The 26,989-nt window shown below is 44.2% G+C and overlaps 7 non-coding genes across 7 annotated transcripts; all 7 read right to left on the bottom strand.

Moving 5' to 3' along the window:
* Positions 1-8,313: 8,313 nt before the first annotated feature.
* On the bottom strand, positions 8,314-8,395 carry TRNAL-AAG (transfer RNA leucine (anticodon AAG)). The gene has a single exon. It is a non-coding gene; the product is annotated as a tRNA-Leu (tRNA).
* A 1,730-nt stretch (positions 8,396-10,125) lies between these two features.
* TRNAL-CAG (transfer RNA leucine (anticodon CAG)) lies at positions 10,126-10,207 on the bottom strand. The gene has a single exon. It is a non-coding gene; the product is annotated as a tRNA-Leu (tRNA).
* Positions 10,208-14,018: 3,811 nt separating this feature from the next.
* Positions 14,019-14,100, bottom strand: TRNAL-AAG (transfer RNA leucine (anticodon AAG)). The gene has a single exon. It is a non-coding gene; the product is annotated as a tRNA-Leu (tRNA).
* Positions 14,101-15,876: 1,776 nt separating this feature from the next.
* TRNAL-CAG (transfer RNA leucine (anticodon CAG)) lies at positions 15,877-15,958 on the bottom strand. The gene has a single exon. It is a non-coding gene; the product is annotated as a tRNA-Leu (tRNA).
* A 3,758-nt stretch (positions 15,959-19,716) lies between these two features.
* TRNAL-CAG (transfer RNA leucine (anticodon CAG)) lies at positions 19,717-19,798 on the bottom strand. Its single transcript has one exon. It is a non-coding gene; the product is annotated as a tRNA-Leu (tRNA).
* A 3,815-nt stretch (positions 19,799-23,613) lies between these two features.
* Positions 23,614-23,695, bottom strand: TRNAL-AAG (transfer RNA leucine (anticodon AAG)). The gene has a single exon. It is a non-coding gene; the product is annotated as a tRNA-Leu (tRNA).
* A 2,479-nt stretch (positions 23,696-26,174) lies between these two features.
* TRNAL-CAG (transfer RNA leucine (anticodon CAG)) lies at positions 26,175-26,256 on the bottom strand. The gene has a single exon. It is a non-coding gene; the product is annotated as a tRNA-Leu (tRNA).
* Positions 26,257-26,989: the final 733 nt, after the last annotated feature.

Genomic DNA, 26,989 nt, shown 5'->3' with positions numbered 1-26,989 from the left:
GAAGCGCTGGTCCAATGAAGGCGAGATTTCAGAACTATATTCGTGAAATGCATGCGATACAAGTTTGTTAATTTCGAAGTGATAGGTCACGTGGTTTGGCCGCCATGTTGGATTTACGAAAAATATTAAATAATGTTTTCTCTGGAATTTCAGAAGCCATCGAAGCGAAAATTTGCAAGTGCCTTCCTCCCTCAGGTCTGCATACATGGTAAAAAAATTTTACCTCAGAAGTCACATGGTTTGGCGGCCATCTTGGATAGAAAAATAGACCTTATCCGATTTACACGAAACTTCACATAGTTGTTCGGGTCGACGAGGGAAAGCAGAATTTAAATTTATGATATCATAGGTCACAAGGTTCGGCAGCCATCTTGGATTGAAAATGAATAAATTTTAAAAATCTTCTTCTCCAGAAGGGCAAGACAGATGAAGACGAAACTTCACACATATATTCCCCATGAGGTCCTTTCTCAAGTTTGTTAATTTGTTCTTGATCGGTCACATGGTTTGGCGGCCATCTTGAAAAAACCCGAAAACCTTCAAACATCTTCTTCTCCAGAAGCGTTGGCCCAATGAAGGGGAGATTTCAGAACTATATTCGGGACAGGAAGGCGATATAAGTTTGTTAATTTCGAATTGATAAGTCACATGGTTTGGCCGCCATCTTGGATTTAAGAAAAATATTAAATAATGTTTTCTCTGGAACCGCTTAACCTAACGAATCGAAAGTTTGCAATTATCATCTACCGTCGTGTATACACGCGTGGTAAAAATTATGATGTCACACGTCACATGGTTTGGCGGCCATCTTGGATAGAAAAACGCACCTTTACCGATTAACACGAAACTTCATAAACGTGTTCCAATACCCAGTAGGAAGCAGAATCTAAATTTGTGATGTCATAGGTCACATGGTTCGTCAGCCATCTTGGATTGAAAATGAATAAATTTTTAAAATCTTCTTCTCCAGAAAGGCAAGACAGATTAAGCCGAAACTTCACACATATATTCCCCATGAGGTCCTTTCTCAACTTTGTTAATTTGTTCTTGATTGGTCACATGGTTTGGCGGCCATCTTGAATTTACCTTAAAACCTTCAAACATCTTCTTCTCCAGAACACCTGATCTGATCAAGGGGAAACTTCACACCCCTATTGCACATGAGTAGGGAATACAAGTTTGTTAATTTCTAATTGATAGGTCACATGGTTTGGCAGCCATGTTGAATTTAAGAAAAATATTAAATAATGTTTTCTCTGGAACTGCTTAACCTATCGAAGCGAAAATTTGCGTCTGTCATCGTCCATGATATCTGCATACATGGTAAAAATTATGAGGTCACAAGTCACATGGTTTGGCCGCCATCTTAGATTGAAGGATAAATATTAATTCATGTTTACTCTGGAACCACTACTTCTATATATGCGAAACTTCATATTTATAATTTAGGCTACATGTGAAACAAAAGTTTAAAATTTCAACCTGATCGGCCGTGTGGTTTGGCAGCCAGAATTATTTAATTATTTGAATCTGGTCGCCAGTAATAACGAAATTGAACGTTTTGTGCTGCCTGGTTCGTAACTCGTCTGTTCCGCGCCGTCTCGAAGCAGGCCTGTGTTTGTATCACCATTAAATAATGTTTTCTCTGGCACCGCTTATCCTATCAATGCAAAACTTTGCGACTGATTTAAGTCTCATGTTGTATCAGTTGTGTCAAAGGCGGACACTTCTGGGTACCCGGTCATCACTGCCAGCAGTTATAAAGTGGCAGTTCTAGTTATTATTATTATTTTTCCGCCGGCATTTTGCACCCTTTTTCGCTTTAAAAATCATTTTCTCTGGAACACTAAGTCCGATCGACAGAAAATTTTCACCATAGTATGTATCTTTTTTGATAGCACAATCACGTTATAATTATGACGTCATTGGTCACGTGGTACGGTCGCCATCTTGAAAAAAGCGATAAACTTTGGACATCTGTATCTCGGAAACCGTGCAATGGAAAATTTTTTCGTTTGATACATTTTACTAAGCTCCCTATGGGGAACACGTGTGATTTTTCGTGACGTCATAGGTGAAGCGATATACCGGTGAAAATTCGTCAAGTAGAACGCCATATAGGAAAAATCTGAAAAATTCTGAGCGTCATCTACACCAAAATTCATCGTCAAAAATGTTTTTTGACGTCATCGATGACGTAATTCGGCCGCCATCTTGTTTTTTAGTGTTTTTTAAAAAATCTTCTTCTCCAGAACGGCTGTGCAGATTGCGGCGAAACTTAACACGCACATTCTCCCTGAGGTCCTCTTTCAAGTTTGTTAATTTGTTGTTGATACGTCACATGGTTTGGCGGCCATCTTGAAAAACCCTAAAACCTTCAAACATCTTCTTCTCCAGAAGCGCTGGTCCAATGAAGGCGAGATTTCAGAACTATATTCGTGAAATGCATGCGATACAAGTTTGTTAATTTCGAAGTGATAGGTCACGTGGTTTGGCCGCCATGTTGGATTTAAGAAAAATATTAAATAATGTTTTCTCTGGAATTTCAGAAGCCATCGAAGCGAAAATTTGCAAGTGCCTTCCTCCCTCAGGTCTGCATACATGGTAAAAAATTTTACCTCAGAAGTCACATGGTTTGGCGGCCATCTTGGATAGAAAAATAGACCTTATCCGATTTACACGAAACTTCACATAGTTGTTCGGGTCGACGAGGGAAAGCAGAATTTAAATTTATGATATCATAGGTCACAAGGTTCGGCAGCCATCTTGGATTGAAAATGAATAAATTTTAAAAATCTTCTTCTCCAGAAGGGCAAGACAGATGAAGACGAAACTTCACACATATATTCCCCATGAGGTCCTTTCTCAAGTTTGTTAATTTGTTCTTGATCGGTCACATGGTTTGGCGGCCATCTTGAAAAAACCCGAAAACCTTCAAACATCTTCTTCTCCAGAAGCGTTGGCCCAATGAAGGGGAGATTTCAGAACTATATTCGGGACAGGAAGGCGATATAAGTTTGTTAATTTCGAATTGATAAGTCACATGGTTTGGCCGCCATCTTGGATTTAAGAAAAATATTAAATAATGTTTTCTCTGGAACCGCTTAACCTAACGAATCGAAAGTTTGCAATTATCATCTACCGTCGTGTATACACGCGTGGTAAAAATTATGATGTCACACGTCACATGGTTTGGCGGCCATCTTGGATAGAAAAACGCACCTTTACCGATTAACACGAAACTTCATAAACGTGTTCCAATACCCAGTAGGAAGCAGAATCTAAATTTGTGATGTCATAGGTCACATGGTTCGTCAGCCATCTTGGATTGAAAATGAATAAATTTTTAAAATCTTCTTCTCCAGAAAGGCAAGACAGATTAAGCCGAAACTTCACACATATATTCCCCATGAGGTCCTTTCTCAACTTTGTTAATTTGTTCTTGATTGGTCACATGGTTTGGCGGCCATCTTGAATTTACCTTAAAACCTTCAAACATCTTCTTCTCCAGAACACCTGATCTGATCAAGGGGAAACTTCACACCCCTATTGCACATGAGTAGGGAATACAAGTTTGTTAATTTCTAATTGATAGGTCACATGGTTTGGCAGCCATGTTGAATTTAAGAAAAATATTAAATAATGTTTTCTCTGGAACTGCTTAACCTATCGAAGCGAAAATTTGCGTCTGTCATCGTCCATGATATCTGCATACATGGTAAAAATTATGAGGTCACAAGTCACATGGTTTGGCCGCCATCTTAGATTGAAGGATAAATATTAATTCATGTTTACTCTGGAACCACTACTTCTATATATGCGAAACTTCATATTTATAATTTAGGCTACATGTGAAACAAAAGTTTAAAATTTCAACCTGATCGGCCGTGTGGTTTGGCAGCCAGAATTATTTAATTATTTGAATCTGGTCGCCAGTAATAACGAAATTGAACGTTTTGTGCTGCCTGGTTCGTAACTCGTCTGTTCCGCGCCGTCTCGAAGCAGGCCTGTGTTTGTATCACCATTAAATAATGTTTTCTCTGGCACCGCTTATCCTATCAATGCAAAACTTTGCGACTGATTTAAGTCTCATGTTGTATCAGTTGTGTCAAAGGCGGACACTTCTGGGTACCCGGTCATCACTGCCAGCAGTTATAAAGTGGCAGTTCTAGTTATTATTATTATTTTTCTTCCGCCGTAAATTTGCAAAATTTCCAATTTTTTTCGCTTTAAATGCCATTTTCTCAGAAATGGTAAGACCAATCGACACAAAATTTTCACCAGATATGTATCTTTTTTGATAGCATACATAATTGATAATTATGACGTCATAGGTCACGTGATACGGGCGCCATCTTGAAAAAACAGATCAACTTTGGACCTCTGTATCTCGGAAACCTTCTAGTGTAAAAAAATTTCGCTTGATACATTTGAACAAGCTCCCTCTCGGGTATACGTGTGATTTTTTGTGACGTCATCAGTGAAGAGGTATCCCAGTAAAAATTCGTCAAGTAGAACGCCACATGGCAAAAATTTGAAATTTCTTGAGCATCATCTACACAAAAATTCATCGTAGAAAAAAAATATTTTGACGTCATCAGTGACGTAATTCGGCCGCCATCTTGTTTTTTTGTGTTTTTTTTTAAAAATCTTCTTCTCCAGAACGGCTGTGCAGATTGAGGCGAAACTTTAAAGGCACATTCCCCCTGAGGTCCTCTTTCAAGTTTGTTAATTTGTTGTTGATACGTCACATGGTTTGGCGGCCATCTTGAAAAAACCTTAAAACCTTCAAACATCTTCTTCTCCAGAAGCGCTGGTCCAATGAAGGCGAGATTTCAGAACTATATTCGTGACATGTATGCGATGCAAGTTTGTTAATTTCAAAGTGATAGGTCACATGGTTTGGCCGCCATGTTGGATTTAAGAAAAATATTAAATAATGTTTTCTCTGGTATTTCATAAGCCATCGAAGCGAAAATTTGCAAGTGCCTTCCTCCCTCAAGTCTGCATACATGGTAAAAAAATTTTACCTCAGAAGTCACATGGTTTGGCGGCCATCTTGGATAGAAAAATAGACTTTATCCGATTTACACGAAACTTCACACACTTGTTCGGGTCGACGATGGAAAGCAGAATTTAAATTTATGATATCATAGGTCACAAGGTTCGGCAGCCATCTTGGATTGAAAATGAATAAATTTTAAAAATCTTCTTCTCCAGAAGGGCAAGACAGATGAAGACGAAACTTCACACATATATTCCCCATGAGGTCCTTTCTCAAGTTTGTTAATTTGTTCTTGATCGGTCACATGGTTCGGCGGCCATCTTGAAAAAACCCTAAAACCTTCAAACATCTTCTTCTCCAGAAGCGCTGGTCGGATGAAGGGGAGATTTCAGAACTATATTCGGGACACGTAGGCGATATAAGTTTGTTAATTTCGAATTCATACGTTAGACGGTTTGGCCGCCATCTTGGATTTAAGAAAAATATTAAATAATGTTTTCTCTGGAACCGCTGAACCAAACGAATCGAAAATTTGTAATTATCATCTACCATCGTGTATGCACGCATGGTAAAAATTATGACATCACACGTCACATGGTTTGGCGGCCATCTTGGATTGAAAAACGCACCTTTACCGATTAACACGAAACTTGACGCACGTGTTCCAATACCCAGTTGGAAGAAGAATATAAATTTCTGATGTCATAGGTCACATGGTTCGTCAGCCATCTTGGATTGAAAAACAATATCTTCAAACGTCTTTTTCTCTGAAACGGCTGAACAGATCCAGGCGAAACTCCACCAGTATGACCGCCTCTCCATGACGAATAAAAAGTTCTCACCCCCTTTTGAGGTATGATGCAACGTTTGGCAGCCATATTGGATTGAAGGAAAAATATTAATTAATGTTTACTCTGGAACTACTGCATCAATAAATGTGAAACATCAACTTTATGGTGGAACGCTCATGCGGAATGAGGGTTTGAAATTTCAACGGGATCGGGCCCAGGGTTTGGCAGCCATGTTGGTTTTAAGAAAAATATTAAATAATGTTTTCTCTGGAACTGCTTAACCTAGCGAAGCGAAAATTTGCAGTTATCGTCTCCGATCGTGTTTGCACACGTGGTGAAAATTATGACGTCACAAGTCACATGGTTTGGCCGCCATCTTGGATTGAAGGATAAATATTAATTAATATTTACTCTCGAACCGCTGCTTCTATATATACGAAACTTCACATTTGTAATTTAGCCGACATGCGAAACAAAAGTTTTAAATTTCAACCTGATCGGTCACGCGGATTGGCAGCCAGAATTATTTAATTATTTGAATCTGTTCGCCAGTAATAAGGACATTGAACGCTTTGTGCTGCCCGGTTCGTAACTCGTCTGTTCCGCGCCGTCTCGAAGCAGGCCTGTGTTTGTATCACCATTAAATAATGGTTTCTCTGGCACCGCTTATCCGATGAATGCGAAACTTTGCGACTATGATTTAAGTCTCATGTTGTATCAGTTGTGTCAAAGGCGGACGGACTGGGTACCCGGTCATCACTGCCAGCAGTTATAAAGTGGCAGTTCTAGTTTCTGTTGAGGATGCTTCAGCGAAGGTCGGTCTGTTTCTCAATGCCAAGAAAACAGAATACATCACAATAAGTGAGGGTGTTAATCATCTACCAATCTTCTCCAAGAATGGCTCACAACTAAATTAAGTCAAAGACTTTATGTACTTCGGGTCTTATGTAGCTAACTCCAAGAAGGACTTCATATCACGCAAAGGTCAAGCCTGGAGTGCATTTCACAGGCTGCAGCACATCTGGTCGTCTAACATTTCAAGATCGACTAAACTTGCATTCTTTAGAGCTTGCGTTGAGAACACACTCTTGCGTGGATCAGAGACATGAACGATGAAGAAGGCCGTGCAGGACCGGCTCGATGGCACAAACACTCGGCTTCTTATGAGAGTTCAGAACATCAGCTGGCGGGAACACAGAACAAAAGCAGAGATATACGGAGACATATCACCCATTTCTTCCACTGTAGCTCGTCGCAGAACATGTTTTGCTGGTCACTCTTTCCACGCCAAAGACCAAATAATATCTGACATGATCTGCTTGAGATTGCCTTGTCCAACAAACAGAAGAAGGCCACGGAACGACATCGACTGCGCAGCAAGGGATATCCAGCATGACATGACGGACATGCAGAAACTGATGATGGACAAAAACTCATGGCGCGGCATTGTGAACACGATCTCGGATGCGTCCGCTGAGTCGGAGTAGTATGCTGGTATCCTGTGTCGGTGTGCCGACCCATTCAGGATTGTGACCAATAGCCAAGGAGACTGCTTCAGCAGCAACAACGCTCTGCACAGAGGATGGTTCCAATCCCCTCATCCTAGTGTGAGTACTAAACACATCAGTGAGACCAGTCAGGATGGCTGAGCAGCCCAAGGTGTTGTGTTATGGTTGTATTCTTTTTGGAGTTGTGGGTTCAAGTCCCACTTCTGATATGGATTTCTTGAGCTTTGTTTGTGTGAGAAAAACTGTTTTGATGTAGTTTCAACAATGTGTGAAATATCTTCCTTGCTTTGTTCAGGATTTTTCTTTTTCCAAAACATTTTGCAATCATTCCTGCAACATCCCTTCATTGTGAGCCAATTTTGTGAGGTCGGGGTTCAAACCCCTCCGAGTCATCACAAAGGCTTTTGAAATGGTTTGTGCTGCTTCCTTGCTTGAAGTTCAGCGTTTAAAAAGGATCGAGCCTGAATCAAAAACTACAGGTTGGCATCCATGGAAAGAAGACATTCCTCCTTGGGAAATGCCACACTGAGTATTGTGAGAAAGCCGGTGCCATTGTTGTGTCGTCGCTGGGACCCAGAGTGCCCTGAAAAGTGACGACACTTCTCCCAAACTCAGTGTCAGTCACGTCCATCAGTCTTGTTTTGTGTCGCTTCTGCTAACCCTAACAGCATCCGTGTGTGTGTATGTGCGTGTGCGTGTGCGTGTGTGTGTGTGTGTGTGTGTGTGTGTGTGTGTGTGTGTGTGTGTGTGTGTGTGTGTGTGTGTGTGTGTGTGTGTGTGTGTGTGTGTACCAGGTCCACAACGAAACTTGCATCATGGAAAACAAATTTACTCACAAATGAAAGGATGGGATGCAATTGATGCACAAAAATTTGGAGGACAAAGAAACTTTCACAGTGTCTCTGGAAGTGGAGACAGAAATGAACAACGACTTTGACAACGCATGGAAGTTGTTGTTGCAGCTTGTTGAAACCACCTCAAGACTTGTCAAAGAAAAAAACAAGTTTGATGTCAGGAGTGGGATTCGAACCCACACCTCCAAAGAGACTGCAACCTTAACGCAGCGCCTTCGACCGCTCGGCCATCCTGACTGTTCTCTGAGTTGCTCGAATCAAACTTGGTGATTGGAACTCAAGCCATTGGAGAAGAGGAAGGATTTGATGTCGGAAGCATGATGGATTCCATGACTGCTGATGATTGGGGGAAACCTGACTCGTCTGTCGTTTCAGGGATCTGTTTTTGCACCTTTTTATGCAGAGTGGTCATATTTGCTGACTTCCAGCCAGATGGCAGATGACCTTGTGCAAATGAGAGGGTGAATAGAACAGAGAGGGTTCATTGAAGCATCAGAGCAGGTTCTTCGGAAACATGGGCTGATGCCGTCTGGGGCGAGGTTTGAGAGCAAATTCTCCACCTTGTCTTGACACAAGGGCACAGAGTCCAGGAGCAGCTCCGTGCAATGGTGCCAGGTGGGAACAGAAAGCGATGGGTTTGGGACACACCCTTTGGTCATTGATCCCAAATTCAAAGTTTGCATTGATCGGATAAGCAGTTTGAGGTAATATGATTCATATTTTTCCTGAAATCCAAAATGGTGCCAAAGCAAGGTCAAAATTCAAGAACTTTAGGGACCTTCAAACCTGATGATGACCTCTTTATTGGTGGATGTGGGTGGGATGCCATGAACAAAGCTGAGTTCCACCACACAAAAGATCATTTAAGCCAAGTTGAGTCACAATCTCATCAGAAGTGTCAGCGAAGTTGTTGTGAGTGTTTCCGGATGGAAGGATGACACACCATACCACAAACTCACTTGAACTGTTTCAGGTGGGCAAAAAAAATATGGAATCTGGGCGGTCGGTGGTTCAAATCCTGTCTGAGTCACACCAGACTTTCAAAAGGGTGTGTGCTGCAACGTCACTTGATGATGTTTTCCTTTCTTATGTGAATCCTGAAAAACTCAATAAAACCAGTCAGTTTGGCTGAGGAGTCCAAGTTGCTTTGTTCAGGTTGTGTCCTTTCTGGAGATGTGGGTTCAAATCCCAATTCTGATGTGAATTTCTTGTTGTGTTTTTTTCAGGTGAGAAGACTGTTTTGATGTGGTTTCAACAAGGTGTGAAATATGGAACACGATTTTGAAAGGATTCATCTCCCAAAATTTTGGGAAATCATTCAAATGCAATCCTTTCATTGTGAGCCACTTTTGGGAGGTCGTTGGTTCAAACACCTCCGAGTCATTACAAAGGCTTTTGAAATGGGATGTGCTGGTTTTCTGCTTGAAGTTCAGCATTCAAAAAGGACAGAGCCTGGATAAACAACCATCGGTTGGCATCCATGGTAAAGAAGACATTCCTCCTTGGGAAATGCTCCACTGAGTGTGGTGAGAAAGCTGGTGCAATTGTTGTGTCGTCGCTGGAACCCAGAGTGCCCTGAGAAGTGACGACACTTCTCCCAAACTCAGGGACAGTCTCGTCCAACACTCATGTCTTGTGTCGCTTCTGCTCGTCTGTGCATCCACGTGTGTGTGTGTGTGTGTGTGTGTGTGTGTGTGTGTGTGTGTGTGTGTGTGTGTGTGTGTGTGTGTGTGTGTGTGCGTGTGTGTACCAGGGCCACAACGAGGGTTGGATAATGGAAAACAAATTGGCTCACAAATGAAAGGATGGGATGCAATTAATTACAAAAATTTTCAAGGAAGAAGAAACTTTTCCAGTGTCTCTCTGAAAGTAAAGATAAATCACCTCCGACTTTTACATAGAATGCAAGATGATGCTGCACTTTGTTGAAACCACATCAAAACTTGTCACCGAAAAATAAAAATCCATGTCAGGAGTGGGATTCGAACCCACGCCGCCAGAGAGACTGCGACCTGAACGCAGCGCCTTAGACCGCTCGGCCATCCTGACTGGTCACTTTGCTGCTTGAATCCAACTTGGTGATTGCAAATCAATCCATTGGAGAAGAGGAAGTCTTTGATGTCGGAAGCAATGATGGATTCCATGACCTTGCTCATGATTGGAAGCAAGCTGATTGATCTGCAGTTTCAGGGATCTGTTTTTGCACCTTTCTCTGCAGAGTGGTCATGTTCGCTGACTTCCGTGCAGATAGCAGATGACCTTGTGCAAACGAGAGGGTGAATGGAACAGAGGGTGAGGAAGAGCAGCAGAGCAGGTTTTTCGGACACGTGGGCTGAAGCCGTCTGGGAAGAGGTTTGAGAGCAAACTCTCAACCTTGTCTTGACACATGGACACAGAGTCCAGATGCTGCTCGGTGCAACTGTGTCAGGTGGGTACAGAATGGGTTGGGTTTGGGACACACCCTTTCGTGGTTGATCCCAAATTTAAAGTTTTGCATCGATCGGTCATCAGTTTGAGATAATATGAATCAAGTTTTTCCTGTGATCCAAAATCGTGGCCAAGCAAGGTCAAAATTCAAGAACTTTTGGGGACCTTCACACCTGATGATGACCTCTTTGTTGGTGGATGGGGGTGGGATGCCATAAACAAAGCTGAGTTCCACCACACCAAAAATCATTTTAGCCAAGTTCAGTCACAATCTCGTCAGCAGTTTCAGAGAAATCTTTGAAAGTGTTCATGGACGGAAGGATGACACACCATCCCACAAGCTCACCTGAACTGTGTTCCAGGTGAGCGAATGAAAATGGAGTCTGGGAGGTCGGTGGATCAAATCCTTTCCGAGTCACACCAGACTTTCAAAAGGGTATGTGCTGCTGCCTTGCTTGACAATATTTTAATTTCTCGCGTGAGTTTGCCTGGTGTTGTCTTCACGGTGAGAGTAGTGGACTTTGGATCCTCAGTTCCTGAGTTTGATTCCTGCTGAGCTGTTGAATTCATACCAGGTGGGCATAACTTAGCCCGTCATCCTTCCGAGGTCGGCAAAATGAGTGCCAGCATGCTGGTATGTGAAGTCCACCATCGACGAGCTTGACCGTTTTCACCAAGAAAATAAGCATGCAGCAGCTTGGCAGGTCCTGAGAGAGATCACCAACAAGAAGGCTTCCGCAGCTATCAGTATCAAAGGTAACACCACAGCAGAACATCTGTACTGCTGGTTTAAACATTTTAGCAATCTGCAAGGTTATCCTGAGCAGAACACCAATCCTGACGATCCACTCCTCAATCACAGAGTTGTTGACATTGTTTCCATCAACACCGGTCCGTTCTTTGTGGAGGACCTCCAGAAATTCCTGAGAAAGTTCAAACAATTCAAGACTCCTGGCCTCACCAACATTCCAGCTGTCGTCTGGAAGAGCCCACTTTTTCATCAAGAGCTGCCAGACTTTTACAACGAAAGCTATGGAGGCAAAAAACCAGCGACCTTCTCCAAATTTGCCATCATTCCTCTGCCTAAAAAAGGCAAACTCTCTCTTCCATCTTATTACAGAGGTATAACATTGTCACCTCTCGCCTCAAAAATCTACAATTCTATGCTGCTTCATCGGATTATCCCTCAGCTCCATCCTATTCTCTGACGCAACGAGAATGGTTTCTGGAAAGGCAGATCTGCAGCACCACAGATTCTTGCCTTAAAGAGGATGATAGAAGAACTAAAGATCTGCAAGAGGAAAGCAAGCTTCGTATTTGTGGATTTCTCAAAGGCCTTTGACAATGTCAACAGAAGGTCATGCTTCAAATTATTTTGAACTCGGGCATCCCAGAAGAAACAGTGCAAGCAATTGCCATGAGGTACAACAACTCCTCGAGCGCTGTTCAAAGTATGGATGGCTCAACAATGGAGTTTCTCACAACTGCAGGCATCCTCCAAGGGGACACCCTTTCTTCTTATGTTTTTGGAAGAGTTGTGGATTCCATTCTCAGGCAGTCATTGGAGACCATGAAAGAGAAAGGAATTGACAGCAAGCCAAAAAGATCAAATAATGACAGAGATAAGCATCTTGCAGACATTGACTCAACAGATGGCATCGCCTGACAAGCGACACTTTTCAAGGATGCTCGAGACCTTCTAATTTCTGTTGAGGATGCTTCAGCGAAGGTCGGTCTGTTTCTCAATGCCAAGAAAACAGAATACATCACAATAAGTGAGGGTGCTAATCATCTACCAATCTTCTCCAAGAATGGCTCATAACTAAATTAAGTCAAAGACTTTATGTACTTCGGGTCTTATGTAGCTAACTCCAAGAAGGACTTCATATCACGCAAAGGTCAAGCCTGGAGTGCATTTCACAGGCTGCAGCACATCTGGTCGTCTAACATTTCAAGATCTACTAAACTTGCATTCTTTAGAGCTTGCGTTGAGAACACACTCTTGCGTGGATCAGAGACATGAACGATGAAGAAGGCCGTGCAGGACCGGCTCGATGGCACAAACACTCGGCTTCTTATGAGAGTTCAGAACATCAGCTGGCGGGAACACAGAACAAAAGCAGAGATATACGGAGACATATCACCCATTTCTTCCACTGTAGCTCGTCGCAGAACATGTTTTGCTGGTCACTCTTTCCACGCCAAAGACCAAATAATATCTGACATGATCTGCTTGAGATTGCCTTGTCCAACAAACAGAAGAAGGCCACGGAACGACATCGACTGCGCAGCAAGGGATATCCAGCATGACATGACGGACATGCAGAAACTGATGATGGACAAAAACTCATGGCGCGGCATTGTGAACACGATCTCGGATGCGTCCGCTGAGTCGGAGTAGTATGCTGGTATCCTGTGTCGGTGTGCCGACCCATTCAGGATTGTGACCAATAGCCAAGGAGACTGCTTCAGCAGCAACAACGCTCTGCACAGAGGATGGTTCCAATCCCCTCATCCTAGTGTGAGTACTGAACACATCAGTGAGACCAGTCAGGATGGCTGAGCAGCCCAAGGTGTTGTGTTATGGTTGTATTCTTTTTGGAGTTGTGGGTTCAAGTCCCACTTCTGATATGGATTTCTTGAGCTTTGTTTGTGTGAGAAAAACTGTTTTGATGTGGTTTCAACAATGTGTGAAATATCTTCCTTGCTTTGTTCAGGATTTTTCTTTTTCCAAAACATTTTGCAATCATTCCTGCAACATCCCTTCATTGTGAGCCAATTTTGTGAGGTCGGGGTTCAAACCCCTCCGAGTCATCACAAAGGCTTTTGAAATGGTTTGTGCTGCTTCCTTGCTTGAAGTTCAGCGTTTAAAAAGAATCGAGCCTGAAACAAAAATTACAGGTTGGCATCCATGGAAAGAAGACATTCCTCCTTGGGAAATGCCACACTGAGTATTGTGAGAAAGCCGGTGCCATTGTTGTGTCGTCGCTGGGACCCAGAGTGCCCTGAAAAGTGACGACACTTCTCCCAAACTCAGTGTCAGTCACGTCCATCAGTCTTGTTTTGTGTCGCTTCTGCTAACCCTAACAGCATCCGTGTGTGTGTATGTGCGTGTGCGTGTGTGTGTGTGTGTGTGTGTGTGTGTGTGTGTGTGTGTGTGTGTGTGTGTGTGTGTGTGTGTGTGTGTGTGTGTGTGTGTGTGTGTGTGTGTGTACCAGGTCCACAACAAAACTTGCATCATGGAAAACAAATTTACTCACAAATGAAAGGATGGGATGCAATTGATGCACAAAAATTTGGAGGACGAAGAAACTTTCACAGTGTCTCTGGAAGTGGAGACAGAAATCAACAACGACTTTGACAACGCATGGAAGTTGTTGTTGCAGCTTGTTGAAACCACCTCAAGACTTGTCAAAGAAAAAAACAAGTTTGATGTCAGGAGTGGGATTCGAACCCACGCCTCCAGAGAGACTGCGACCTTAACGCAGCGCCTTAGACCGCTCGGCCATCCTGACAGTTTTCTGTGTTGCTCGAATCAAACTTGGTGATTGGAAATCAAGCCATTGGAGAAGAGGAAAGATTTGATGTCGGAAGCATGATGGATTCCATGACTGCTGATGATTGGGAGAAACCTGACTGGTCTGTCATTTCAGGGATTTGTTTTTGCACCTTTTTATGCAGAGGGGTCATATTTGCTGACTTCCAGGCAGATGGCAGATGACCTTGTGCAAATGAGAGGGTGAAGAGAACAGAGAGGGTTCATTGAAGCAGCAGAGCAGGTTTTTCGGAAACATGGGCTGATGCCGTCTGGGGCGAGGTTGAAGAGCAAATTCTCCACCTTGTCTTGACACAAGTGCACAGAGTCCAGGAGCAGCTCCGTGCAATGGTGCCAGGTGGGAACAGAAAGCGATAGGTTTGGGACAAACCCTTTGGTCATTGATCCCAAATTCAAAGTTTTGCATTGATCGGATAAGCAGTTTGAGGGAATATGATTCATGTTTTTCCTGAAATCCAAAATGGTGCTAAAGCAAGGTCAAAATTCAAGAACTTTTGGGACCTTCAAACCTGATGATGACCTCTTTATTGGTGGATGTGGGTGGGATGCCATGAACAAAGCTGAGTTCCACCACACAAAAGATCATTTAAGCCAAGTTGAGTCACAATCTCATCAGAAGTGTCAGCGAAGTTGTTTTGAGTGTTTCCGGATGGAAGGACGACACACCATACCACAAACTCACCTGAACTGTTTGAGGTGGGCAAAAAAAATATGGAATCTGGGCGGTCGGTGGTTCAAATCCTGTCTGAGTCACACCAGACTTTCAAAAGGGTGTGTGCTGCAACGTCACTTGATGATGTTTTCACTTCTTGTGTGAATCCTGAAAAAACTCGATAAAACCAGTCAGTTTGGCTGAGGAGTCCAAGTTGCTTTGTTCAGGTTGTGTCCTTTCTGGAGATGTGGGTTCAAATCCCAATTCTGATGTGAATTTCTTGTTGTGTTTTTTTCAGGTGAGAAGACTGTTTTGATGTGGTTTCAACAAGATGTAAAATATCGAACACGATTTTTAAAGGATTCATCTTCCAAAATTCTCAGAAATCATTCAAATGCAATCCTTTCATTGTGAGCCAATTTTGGGAGGTCGTTGGTTCAAACACCTCTGAGTCATTGCAAAGGCTTCTGAAATGGGATGTGCTGGTTTCCTGCTTGAAGTTCAGCATTCAGAAAGGACAGAGCCTGGATAAACAACCATCTGTTGGCATCCATGGTAAAGAAGACATTCCTCCTTGGGAAATGCTCCACTCAGTGTGGTGAGAAAGCTGGTGCAATTGTTGTGTCGTCGCTGGAACCCAGAGTGCCCTGAGAAGTGACGACACTTCTCCCAAACTCAGGGACAGTCTCGTCCAACAGTCTTGTCTTGTATCGCTTCTGCTCGTCTGTGCATCCACGTGTGTGTGTGTGTGTGTGTGTGTGTGTGTGTGTGTGCGTGCGTGCGTGCGTGAGTGCGTGCGTGCGTGCGTGCGTGCGTGCATGCGTGCGTGCGTGTGTGTGTGTGTGTGTGTGTGTGTGTGTGTGTGCCAGGGCCACAAGGAGGGTTGGAAAATGGAAAACAAATTGGCTCACAAATGAAAGGATGGGATGCAATTAATTCCAAAAATTTTGAAGGAAGAAGAAACTTTTCCAGTGTCTCTCTGAAAATAAAGATAAATCACCTCCGACTTTTACATAGAATGCAAGATGTTGTTGCACTTTGTTGAAACCACATCAAAACTTGTCACCGAAAAATAAAAATCCATGTCAGGAGTGGGATTCGAACCCACGCCTCCAGAGAGACTGCGACCTGAACGCAGCGCCTTCGACCGCTCGGCCATCCTGACTGGTCACTTTGCTGCTTGAATCCAACTTGGTGATTGCAAATCAATCCATTGGAGAAGAGGAAGTCTTTGATGTCGGAAGCAATGATGGATTCCATGACCTTGCTCATGATTGGAAGCAAGCTGATTGGTCTGCAGTTTCAGGGATCTGTTTTTGCACCTTTCTCTGCAGAGTGGTCATGTTCGCTGACTTCCGTGCAGATGGCAGATGACCTTGTGCAAACGAGAGGGTGAATGGAACAGAGGGTGAGGAAGAGCAGCAGAGCAGGTTTTTCGGACACGTGGGCTGAAGCCGTCTGGGACGAGGTTTGAGAGCAAACTCTCAACCTTGTCTTGACACATGGACACAGAGTCCAGATGCGACTCGGTGCAACTGTGTCAGGTGGGTACAGAATGGGTTGGGTTTGGGACACACCCTTTCGTGGTGGATCCCAAATTTAAAGTTTTGCATCGATCGGTCATCAGTTTGAGATAATATGAATCAAGTTTTTCCTGTGATCCAAAATCGTGGCCAAGCAAGGTCAAAATTCAAGAACTTTTGGGGACCTTCACACCTGATGATGACCTCTTTGTTGGTGGATGGGGGTGGGATGCCACAAACAAAGCTGAGTTCCACCACACCAAAAATCATTTTAGCCAAGTTCAGTCACAATCTCGTCAGCAGTTTCAGAGAAATCTTTGAAAGTGTTCATGGATGGAAGGATGACACACCATCCCACAAGCTCACCTGAACTGTGTTCCAGGTGAGCGAATGAAAATGGAGTCTGGGAGGTCGGTGGATCAAATCCTTTCCGAGTCACACCAGACTTTCAAAAGGGTATGTGCTGCTGCCTTGCTTGACAATATTTTAATTTCTCGCGTGAGTTTGCCTGGTGTTGTCTTCATGGTGAGAGTAGTGGACTTTGGATCCTCAGTTCCTGAGTTTGATTCCTGCTGAGCTGTTGAATTCATACCAGGTGGGCATAACTTAGCCCGTCATCCTTCCAAGGTCGGCAAAATGAGTGCCAGCATGCTGGTATGTGAAGTCCACCATCGAAGAGCTTGACCGTTTTCACCAAGCAAATAAGCATGCAGCAGCTTGGCAGGTCCTGAGAGAGATCACCAACAAGAAGGCTTCCACAGCTATCAGTATCAAAGGTAACACCACAGCGGAACATCTGTACTGCTGGTTTGAACATTTTAGCAATCTGCAAGGTTATCCTGAGCAGAACACCAATCCTGACGATCCACTCCTCAATCACAGAGTTGTTGACATTGTTTCCATCAACACCGGTCCGTTCTTTGTGGAGGACCTCCAGAAATTCCTGAGAAAGTTCAAACAATTCAAGACTCCTGGCCTCACCAACATTCCAGCTGTCATCTGGAAGAGCCCACTTTTTCATCAAGAGCTGCCAGACTTTTACAACGAAAGCTATGGAGGCAAAAAACCAGCGACCTTCTCCAAATTTGCTATCATTCCTCTGCCGAAAAAAGACAACCTCTCTCTTCCATCTTATTACAGAGGTATAACATTGTCACCTCTCGCCTCAAAAATCTACAATTCTATGCTGCTTCATCGGATTATCCCACAGCTCGATCCTATTCTCTGACGCAACGAGAATGGTTTCTGGAAAGGCAGATCTGCAGCACCACAGATTCTTGCCTTAAAGAGGATCATAGAAGAACTAAAGATCTGCAAGAAGAAAGCAAGCTTTGTATTTGTGGATTTCTCAAAGGCCTTTGACAATGTCAACAGAAGGTCATGCTTCAAATTATTTTGAACTCTGGCATCCCAGAAGAAACAGTGCAAGCAATTGCCATAAGGTACAACAACTCCTCGAGCACTGTTCAAAGTATGGATGGCTCAACAATGGAGTTTCTCACAACTGCAGGCATCCTCCAAGGGGACACCCTTTCTTCTTATGTTTTTGTAAGAGTTGTGGATTCCATTCTCAGGCAGTCATTAGAGACCATGAAAGAGAAAGGAATTGACAGCAAGCCAAAAAGATCAAATAATGACAGAGATAAGCATCTTGCAGACATTGACTCAACAGATGGCATCGCCTGACAAGCGACACTTTTCAAGGATGCTCGAGACCTTCTAATTTCTGTTGAGGATGCTTCAGCGAAGGTCGGTCTGTTTCTCAATGCCAAGAAAACAATACATCACAATAAGTGAGGGTGCTAATCATCTACCAATCTTCTCCAAGAATGGCTCACAACTAAATTAAGTCAAAGACTTTATGTACTTCGGGATCTTCTGTAGCTAACTCCAAGAAGGACTTCATATCACGCAAAGGTCAAGCCTGGAGTGCATTTCACAGGCTGCAGCACATCTGGTCGTCTAACATTTCAAGATCGACCAAACTTGCATTCTTTAGAGCTTGCGTTGAGAACACACTCTTGCGTGGATCAGAGACATGAACGATGAAGAAGGCCGTGCACGACCAGCTCGATGGCACAAACACTCGGCTTCTTATGAGAGTTCAGAACATCAGCTGGCGGGAACACAGAACAAAAGCAGAGATATATGGAGACATATCACCCATTTCTTCCACTGTAGCTCGTCGCAGAACATGTTTTGCTGGTCACTCTTTCCACGCCAAAGACCAAATAATATCTGACATGATCTGCTTGAGATTGCCTTGTCCAACAAACAGAAGAAGGCCACGGAACGACATCGACTGCGCAGCAAGGGATATCCAGCATGACATGACGGACATGCAGAAACTGATGATGGACAAAAACTCATGGCGCGGCATTGTGAACACGATCTCGGATGCGTCCGCTGAGTCGGAGTAGTATGCTGGTATACTGTGTCGGTGTGCCGACCCATTCAGGATTGTGACCAATAGCCAAGGAGACTGCTTCAGCAGCAACAACGCTCTGCACAGAGGATGGTTCCAATCCCCTCATCCTAGTGTGAGTACTGAACACATCAGTGAGACCAGTCAGGATGGCTGAGCAGCCCAAGGTGCTGTGTTATGGTTGTATTCTTTTTGGAGTTGTGGGTTCAAATCCCACTTCTGATATGGATTTCTTGAGGTTTGTTTGTGTGAGAAAAACTGTTTTGATGTGGTTTCAACAATGTGTGAAATATCTTCCTTGCTTTGTTCAGGATTTTTCTTTTTCCAAAACATTTTGCAATCATTCCTGCAACATCCCTTCATTGTGAGCCAATTTTGTGAGGTCGGGGTTCAAACCCCTCCGAGTCATCACAAAGGCTTTTGAAATGGTTTGTGCTGCTTCCTTGCTTGAAGTTCAGCGTTTAAAAAGGATCGAGCCTGAATCAAAAACTACAGGTTGGCATCCATGGAAAGAAGACATTCCTCCTTGGGAAATGCCACACTGAGTATTGTGAGAAAGCCGGTGCCATTGTTGTGTCGTCGCTGGGACCCAGAGTGCCCTGAAAAGTGATGACACTTCTCCCAAACTCAGGGACAGTCTCGTCCAACAGTCTTGTCTTGTATCGCTTCTGCTCGTCTGTGCATCCACGTGTGTGTGTGTGTGTGTGTGTGCGTGCGTGCGTGCGTGCGTGCGTGCGTGCGTGCGTGTGTGTGTGTACCAGGGCCACAACGAGGGTTGGAAAATGGAAAACAAATTGGCTCACAAATGAAAGGATGGGATGCAATTAATTCCAAAAATTTTGAAGGAAGAAGAAACTTTTCCAGTGTCTCTCTGAAAGTAAAGATAAATCACCTCCGACTTTTACATAGAATGCAAGATGTTGTTGCACTTTGTTGAAACCACATCAAAACTTGTCACCGAAAAATAAAAATCCATGTCAGGAGTGGGATTCGAACCCACGCCTCCAGAGAGACTGCGACCTGAACGCAGCGCCTTAGACCGCTCGGCCATCCTGACTGGTCGCTTTGCTGCTTGAATCCAACTTGGTGATTGCAAATCAATCCATTGGAGAAGAGGAAGTCTTTGATGTCGGAAGCAATGATGGATTCCATGACCTTGCTCATGATTGGAAGCAAGCTGATTGGTCTGCAGTTTCAGGGATCTGTTTTTGCACCTTTCTCTGCAGAGTGGTCATGTTCGCTGACTTCCGTGCAGATGGCAGATGACCTTGTGCAAACGAGAGGGTGAATGGAACAGAGGGTGAGGAAGAGCAGCAGAGCAGGTTTTTCGGACACGTGGGCTGAAGCCGTCTGGGACGAGGTTTGAGAGCAAACTCTCAACCTTGTCTTGACACATGGACACAGAGTCCAGATGCGACTCGGTGCAACTGTGTCAGGTGGGTACAGAATGGGTTGGGTTTGGGACACACCCTTTCGTGGTGGATCCCAAATTTAAAGTTTTGCATCGATCGGTCATCAGTTTGAGATAATATGAATCAAGTTTTTCCTGTGATCCAAAATCGTGGCCAAGCAAGGTCAAAATTCAAGAACTTTTGGGGACCTTCACACCTGATGATGACCTCTTTGTTGGTGGATGGGGGTGGGATGCCATAAACAAAGCTGAGTTCCACCACACCAAAAATCATTTTAGCCAAGTTCAGTCACAATCTCGTCAGCAGTTTCAGAGAAGTCTTTGAAAGTGTTCACGGACGGAAGGATGACACACCATCCCACAAGCTCACCTGAACTGTGTTCCAGGTGAGCGAATGAAAATGGAGTCTGGGAGGTCGGTGGATCAAATCCTTTCCGAGTCACACCAGACTTTCAAAAGGGTATGTGCTGCTGCCTTGCTTGACAATATTTTAATTTCTCGCGTGAGTTTGCCTGGTGTTGTCTTCATGGTGAGAGTAGTGGACTTTGGATCCTCAGTTCCTGAGTTTGATTCCTGCTGAGCTGTTGAATTCATACCAGGTGGGCATAACTTAGCCCGTCATCCTTCCGAGGTCGGCAAAATGAGTGCCAGCATGCTGGTATGTGAAGTCCACCATCGAAGAGCTTGACCGTTTTCACCAAGAAAATAAGCATGCAGCAGCTTGGCAGGTCCTGAGAGAGATCACCAACAAGAAGGCTTCCACAGCTATCAGTATCAAAGGTAACACCACAGCGGAACATCTGTACTGCTGGTTTAAACATTTTAGCAATCTGCAAGGTTATCCTGAGCAGAACACCAATCCTGACGATCCACTCCTCAATCACAGAGTTGTTGACATTGTTTCCATCAACACCGGTCCGTTCTTTGTGGAGGACCTCCAGAAATTCCTGAGAAAGTTCAAACAATTCAAGACTCCTGGCCTCACCAACATTCCAGCTGTCATCTGGAAGAGCCCACTTTTTCATCAAGAGCTGCCAGACTTTTACAACGAAAGCTATGGAGGCAAAAAACCAGCGACCTTCTCCAAATTTGCTATCATTCCTCTGCCGAAAAAAGACAACCTCTCTCTTCCATCTTATTACAGAGGTATAACATTGTCACCTCTCGCCTCAAAAATCTACAATTCTATGCTGCTTCATCGGATTATCCCTCAGCTCGATCCTATTCTCTGACGCAACGAGAATGGTTTCTGGAAAGGCAGATCTGCAGCACCACAGATTCTTGCCTTAAAGAGGATCATAGAAGAACTAAAGATCTGCAAGAGGAAAGCAAGCTTCGTATTTGTGGATTTCTCAAAGGCCTTTGACAATGTCAACAGAAGGTCATGCTTCAAATTATTTTGAACTCTGGCATCCCAGAAGAAACAGTGCAAGCAATTGCCATGAGGTACAACAACTCCTCGAGCGCTGTTCAAAGTATGGATGGCTCAACAATGGAGTTTCTCACAACTGCAGGCATCCTCCAAGGGGACACCCTTTCTTCTTATGTTTTTGGAAGAGTTGTGGATTCCATTCTCAGGCAGTCATTGGAGACCATGAAAGAGAAAGGAATTGACAGCAAGCCAAAAAGATCAAATAATGACAGAGATAAGCATCTTGCAGACATTGACTCAACAGATGGCATCGCCTGACAAGCGACACTTTTCAAGGATGCTCGAGACCTTCTAATTTCTGTTGAGGATGCTTCAGCGAAGGTCGGTCTGTTTCTCAATGCCAAGAAAACAGAATACATCACAATAAGTGAGGGTGCTAATCATCTACCAATCTTCTCCAAGAATGGCTCACAACTAAATTAAGTCAAAGACTTTATGTACTTCGGGTCTTATGTAGCTAACTCCAAGAAGGACTTCATATCACGCAAAGGTCAAGCCTGGAGTGCATTTCACAGGCTGCAGCACATCTGGTCGTCTAACATTTCAAGATCTACTAAACTTGCATTCTTTAGAGCTTGCGTTGAGAACACACTCTTGCGTGGATCAGAGACATGAACGATGAAGAAGGCCGTGCAGGACCGGCTCGATGGCACAAACACTCGGCTTCTTATGAGAGTTCAGAACATCAGCTGGCGGGAACACAGAACAAAAGCAGAGATATACGTAGACATATCACCCATTTCTTCCACTGTAGCTCGTCGCAGAACATGTTTTGCTGGTCACTCTTTCCACGCCAAAGACCAAATAATATCTGACATGATCTGCTTGAGATTGCCTTGTCCAACAAACAGAAGAAGGCCACGGAACGACATCGACTGCGCAGCAAGGGATATCCAGCATGACATGACGGACATGCAGAAACTGATGATGGACAAAAACTCATGGCGCGGCATTGTGAACACGATCTCGGATGCGTCCGCTGAGTCGGAGTAGTATGCTGGTATCCTGTGTCGGTGTGCCGACCCATTCAGGATTGTGACCAATAGCCAAGGAGACTGCTTCAGCAGCAACAACGCTCTGCACAGAGGATGGTTCCAATCCCCTCATCCTAGTGTGAGTACTGAACACATCAGTGAGACCAGTCAGGATGGCTGAGCAGCCCAAGGTGTTGTGTTATGGTTGTATTCTTTTTGGAGTTGTGGGTTCAAGTCCCACTTCTGATATGGATTTCTTGAGCTTTGTTTGTGTGAGAAAAACTGTTTTGATGTGGTTTCAACAATGTGTGAAATATCTTCCTTGCTTTGTTCAGGATTTTTCTTTTTCCAAAACATTTTGCAATCATTCCTGCAACATCCCTTCATTGTGAGCCAATTTTGTGAGGTCGGGGTTCAAACCCCTCCGAGTCATCACAAAGGCTTTTGAAATGGTTTGTGCTGCTTCCTTGCTTGAAGTTCAGCGTTTAAAAAGAATCGAGCCTGAAACAAAAACTACAGGTTGGCATCCATGGAAAGAAGACATTCCTCCTTGGGAAATGCCACACTGAGTATTGTGAGAAAGCCGGTGCCATTGTTGTGTCGTCGCTGGGACCCAGAGTGCCCTGAAAAGTGACGACACTTCTCCCAAACTCAGTGTCAGTCACGTCCATCAGTCTTGTTTTGTGTCGCTTCTGCTAACCCTAACAGCATCCGTGTGTGTGTATGTGCGTGTGCGTGTGTGTGTGTGTGTGTGTGTGTGTGTGTGTGTGTGTGTGTGTGTGTGTGTGTGTGTGTGTGTGTGTGTGTGTGTGTGTGTGTGTGTGTGTGTGTGTGTACCAGGTCCACAACAAAACTTGCATCATGGAAAACAAATTTACTCACAAATGAAAGGATGGGATGCAATTGATGCACAAAAATTTGGAGGACGAAGAAACTTTCACAGTGTCTCTGGAAGTGGAGACAGAAATCAACAACGACTTTGACAACGCATGGAAGTTGTTGTTGCAGCTTGTTGAAACCACCTCAAGACTTGTCAAAGAAAAAAACAAGTTTGATGTCAGTAGTGGAATTCGAACCCACGCCTCCAGAGAGACTGCGACCTTAACGCAGCGCCTTAGACCGCTCGGCCATCCTGACAGTTTTCTGTGTTGCTCGAATCAAACTTGGTGATTGGAAATCAAGCCATTGGAGAAGAGGAAAGATTTGATGTCGGAAGCATGATGGATTCCATGACTGCTGATGATTGGGAGAAACCTGACTGGTCTGTCATTTCAGGGATCTGTTTTTGCACCTTTTTATGCAGAGGGGTCATATTTGCTGACTTCCAGGCAGATGGCAGATGACCTTGTGCAAATGAGAGGGTGAAGAGAACAGAGAGGGTTCATTGAAGCAGCAGAGCAGGTTTTTCGGAAACATGGGCTGATGCCGTCTGGGGCGAGGTTGAAGAGCAAATTCTCCACCTTGTCTTGACACAAGGGCACAGAGTCCAGGAGCAGCTCCGTGCAATGGTGCCAGGTGGGAACAGAAAGCGATAGGTTTGGGACAAACCCTTTGGTCATTGATCCCAAATTCAAAGTTTTGCATTGATCGGATAAGCAGTTTGAGGGAATATGATTCATGTTTTTCCTGAAATCCAAAATGGTGCTAAAGCAAGGTCAAAATTCAAGAACTTTTTTTTTTTTTTTTTTTTTTTTTTGTATACCTTGGTCGAGGCTCGTATGAGAGCTAACACACAACTCACAGCAAGGAGGCATGAGACAAGAGGGGCGGGAGTGGAAGGGACAAAACATTGGGGAACAGACACAGGTGAACTGTGGAAGGGAGAGGGATGGGGATGGGACGGGGAACATGGCGAGGGGAAGATGGACATTAAAGGGACTTTCAGGAAGGAAAGCAGGAGAATTGAAGGAAGTGGGCTTGGGTGGATTATCGGGGTAGAAAAGATCGAGGATTTGGATGGGGGAAGATAAGAGGTGGTGGTGAACAGCTGTTTTGAAAGCCTGAAGGGAAGAATGGGAAAGAATAGAGTGAGGAAGTTTATTCCAAAGGCGGGAAAAAAGAGGAATGAAAGAGTGAAGATGAGCAGTGATTCGTGATTTTGGTAGTTTTACCAGAAGGGGGTTGTTGGCGGACCTTGAGCGCCCTGTGCAAATGTGGTTGGGACAAATCGCAGAGAGAGCAGGGGGGGCAAGGCTGGAGAGGAGTCGGTAGAAGACAGAAAGACCACCGACCAACCTGCGGTGATTGAGTGAGAGGCCCAAAGACTCAGCTTCATTGCGGGAGATGCCAATGATCTTAAAAGCCCTGGTTTCGACAGCGTGAAGTCGAGAAAGGTGGGAGGCAGGAGCACCAGCCCAGAGGGGAGAGCAGTACTCCATCAGGCTACGGACAAAAACCTGATGATGAACTTTTGGGACCTTCAAACCTGATGATGACCTCTTTATTGGTGGATGTGGGTGGGATGCCATGAACAAAGCTGAGTTCCACCACACAAAAGATCATTTAAGCCAAGTTGAGTCACAATCTCATCAGAAGTGTCAGCGAAGTTGTTGTGAGTGTTTCCGGATGGAAGGATGACACACCATACCACAAACTCACTTGAACTGTTTCAGGTGGGCAAAAAAAATATGGAATCTGGGCGGTCGGTGGTTCAAATCCTGTCTGAGTCACACCAGACTTTCAAAAGGGTGTGTGCTGCAACGTCACTTGATGATGTTTTCCTTTCTTGTGTGAATCCTGAAAAGCTCAATAAAACCAGTCAGTTTGGCTGAGGAGTCCAAGTTGCTTTGTTCAGGTTGTGTCCTTTCTGGAGATGTGGGTTCAAATCCCAATTCTGATGTGAATTTCTTGTTGTGTTTTTTTCAGGTGAGAAGACTGTTTTGATGTGGTTTCAACAAGGTGTGAAATATCGAACACGATTTTGAAAGGATTCATCTTCCAAAATTCTCAGAAATCATTCAAATGCAATCCTTTCATTGTGAGCCAATTTTGGGAGGTCGTTGGTTCAAACACCTCCGAGTCATTACAAAGGCTTTTGAAATGGGATGTGCTGGTTTTCTGCTTGAAGTTCAGCATTCAAAAAGGACAGAGCCTGGATAAACAACCATCGGTTGGCATCCATGGAAAAGAAGACATTCCTCCTTGGAAAATGCTCCACTGAGTGTGGTGAGAAAGCTGGTGCAATTGTTGTGTCGTCGCTGGAACCCAGAGTGCCCTGAGAAGTGACGACACTTCTCCCAAACTCAGGGACAGTCTCGTCCAACACTCATGTCTTGTGTCGCTTCTGCTCGTCTGTGCATCCACGTGTGTGTGTGTGTGTGTGTGTGTGTGTGTGTGTGTGTGTGTGTGTGTGTGTGTGTGTGTGTGTGTGTGTGTGTGTGTGTGTATGCGTGTGTGTACCAGGGCCACAACGAGGGTTGGATCATGGAAAACAAATTAGCTCACAAATGAAAGGATGGGATGCAATTAATTACAAAAATTTTCAAGGAAGAAGAAACTTTTCCAGTGTCTCTCTGAAAGTAAAGATAAATCACATCCGACTTTTACATAGAATGCAAGATGTTGTTGCACTTTGTTGAAACCACATCAAAACTTGTCACCGAAAAATAAAAATCCATGTCAGGAGTGGGATTCGAACCCACGCCTCCAGAGAGACTGCGACCTGAACGCAGCGCCTTAGACCGCTCAGCCATCCTGACTGGTCACTTTGCTGCTTGAATCCAACTTGGTGATTGCAAATCAATCCATTGGAGAAGAGGAAGTCTTTGATGTCGGAAGCAATGATGGATTCCATGACCTTGCTCATGATTGGAAGCAAGCTGATTGATCTGCAGTTTCAGGGATCTGTTTTTGCACCTTTCTCTGCAGAGTGGTCATGTTCGCTGACTTCCGTGCAGATGGCAGATGACCTTGTGCAAACGAGAGGGTGAATGGAACAGAGGGTGAGGAAGAGCAGCAGAGCAGGATATTCGGACACGTGGGCTGAAGCCGTCTGGGACGAGGTTTGAGAGCAAACTCTCAACCTTGTCTTGACACATGGACACAGAGTCCAGATGCTGCTCGGTGCAACTGTGTCAGGTGGGTACAGAATGGGTTGGGTTTGGGACACACCCTTTCGTGGTTGATCCCAAATTTAAAGTTTTGCATCGATCGGTCATCAGTTTGAGATAATATGAATCAAGTTTTTCCTGTGATCCAAAATCGTGGCCAAGCAAGGTCAAAATTCAAGAACTTTTGGGGACCTTCACACCTGATGATGACCTCTTTGTTGGTGGATGGGGGTGGGATGCCATAAACAAAGCTGAGTTCCACCACACCAAAAATCATTTTAGCCAAGTTCAGTCACAATCTCGTCAGCAGTTTCAGAGAAATTTTTGAAAGTGTTCATGGACGGAAGGATGACACACCATCCCACAAGCTCACCTGAACTGT

This window comes from Eptatretus burgeri, unplaced genomic scaffold (genome assembly GCF_056783735.1).
Source record: "Eptatretus burgeri isolate ZD-2024b unplaced genomic scaffold, Ebu_testis_v1 Ebu_testis_scaffold_65, whole genome shotgun sequence".
Taxonomy (NCBI): Eukaryota; Metazoa; Chordata; class Myxini; order Myxiniformes; family Myxinidae; genus Eptatretus; species Eptatretus burgeri.
This window is presented reverse-complemented; position numbering and strand designations above follow the sequence as displayed.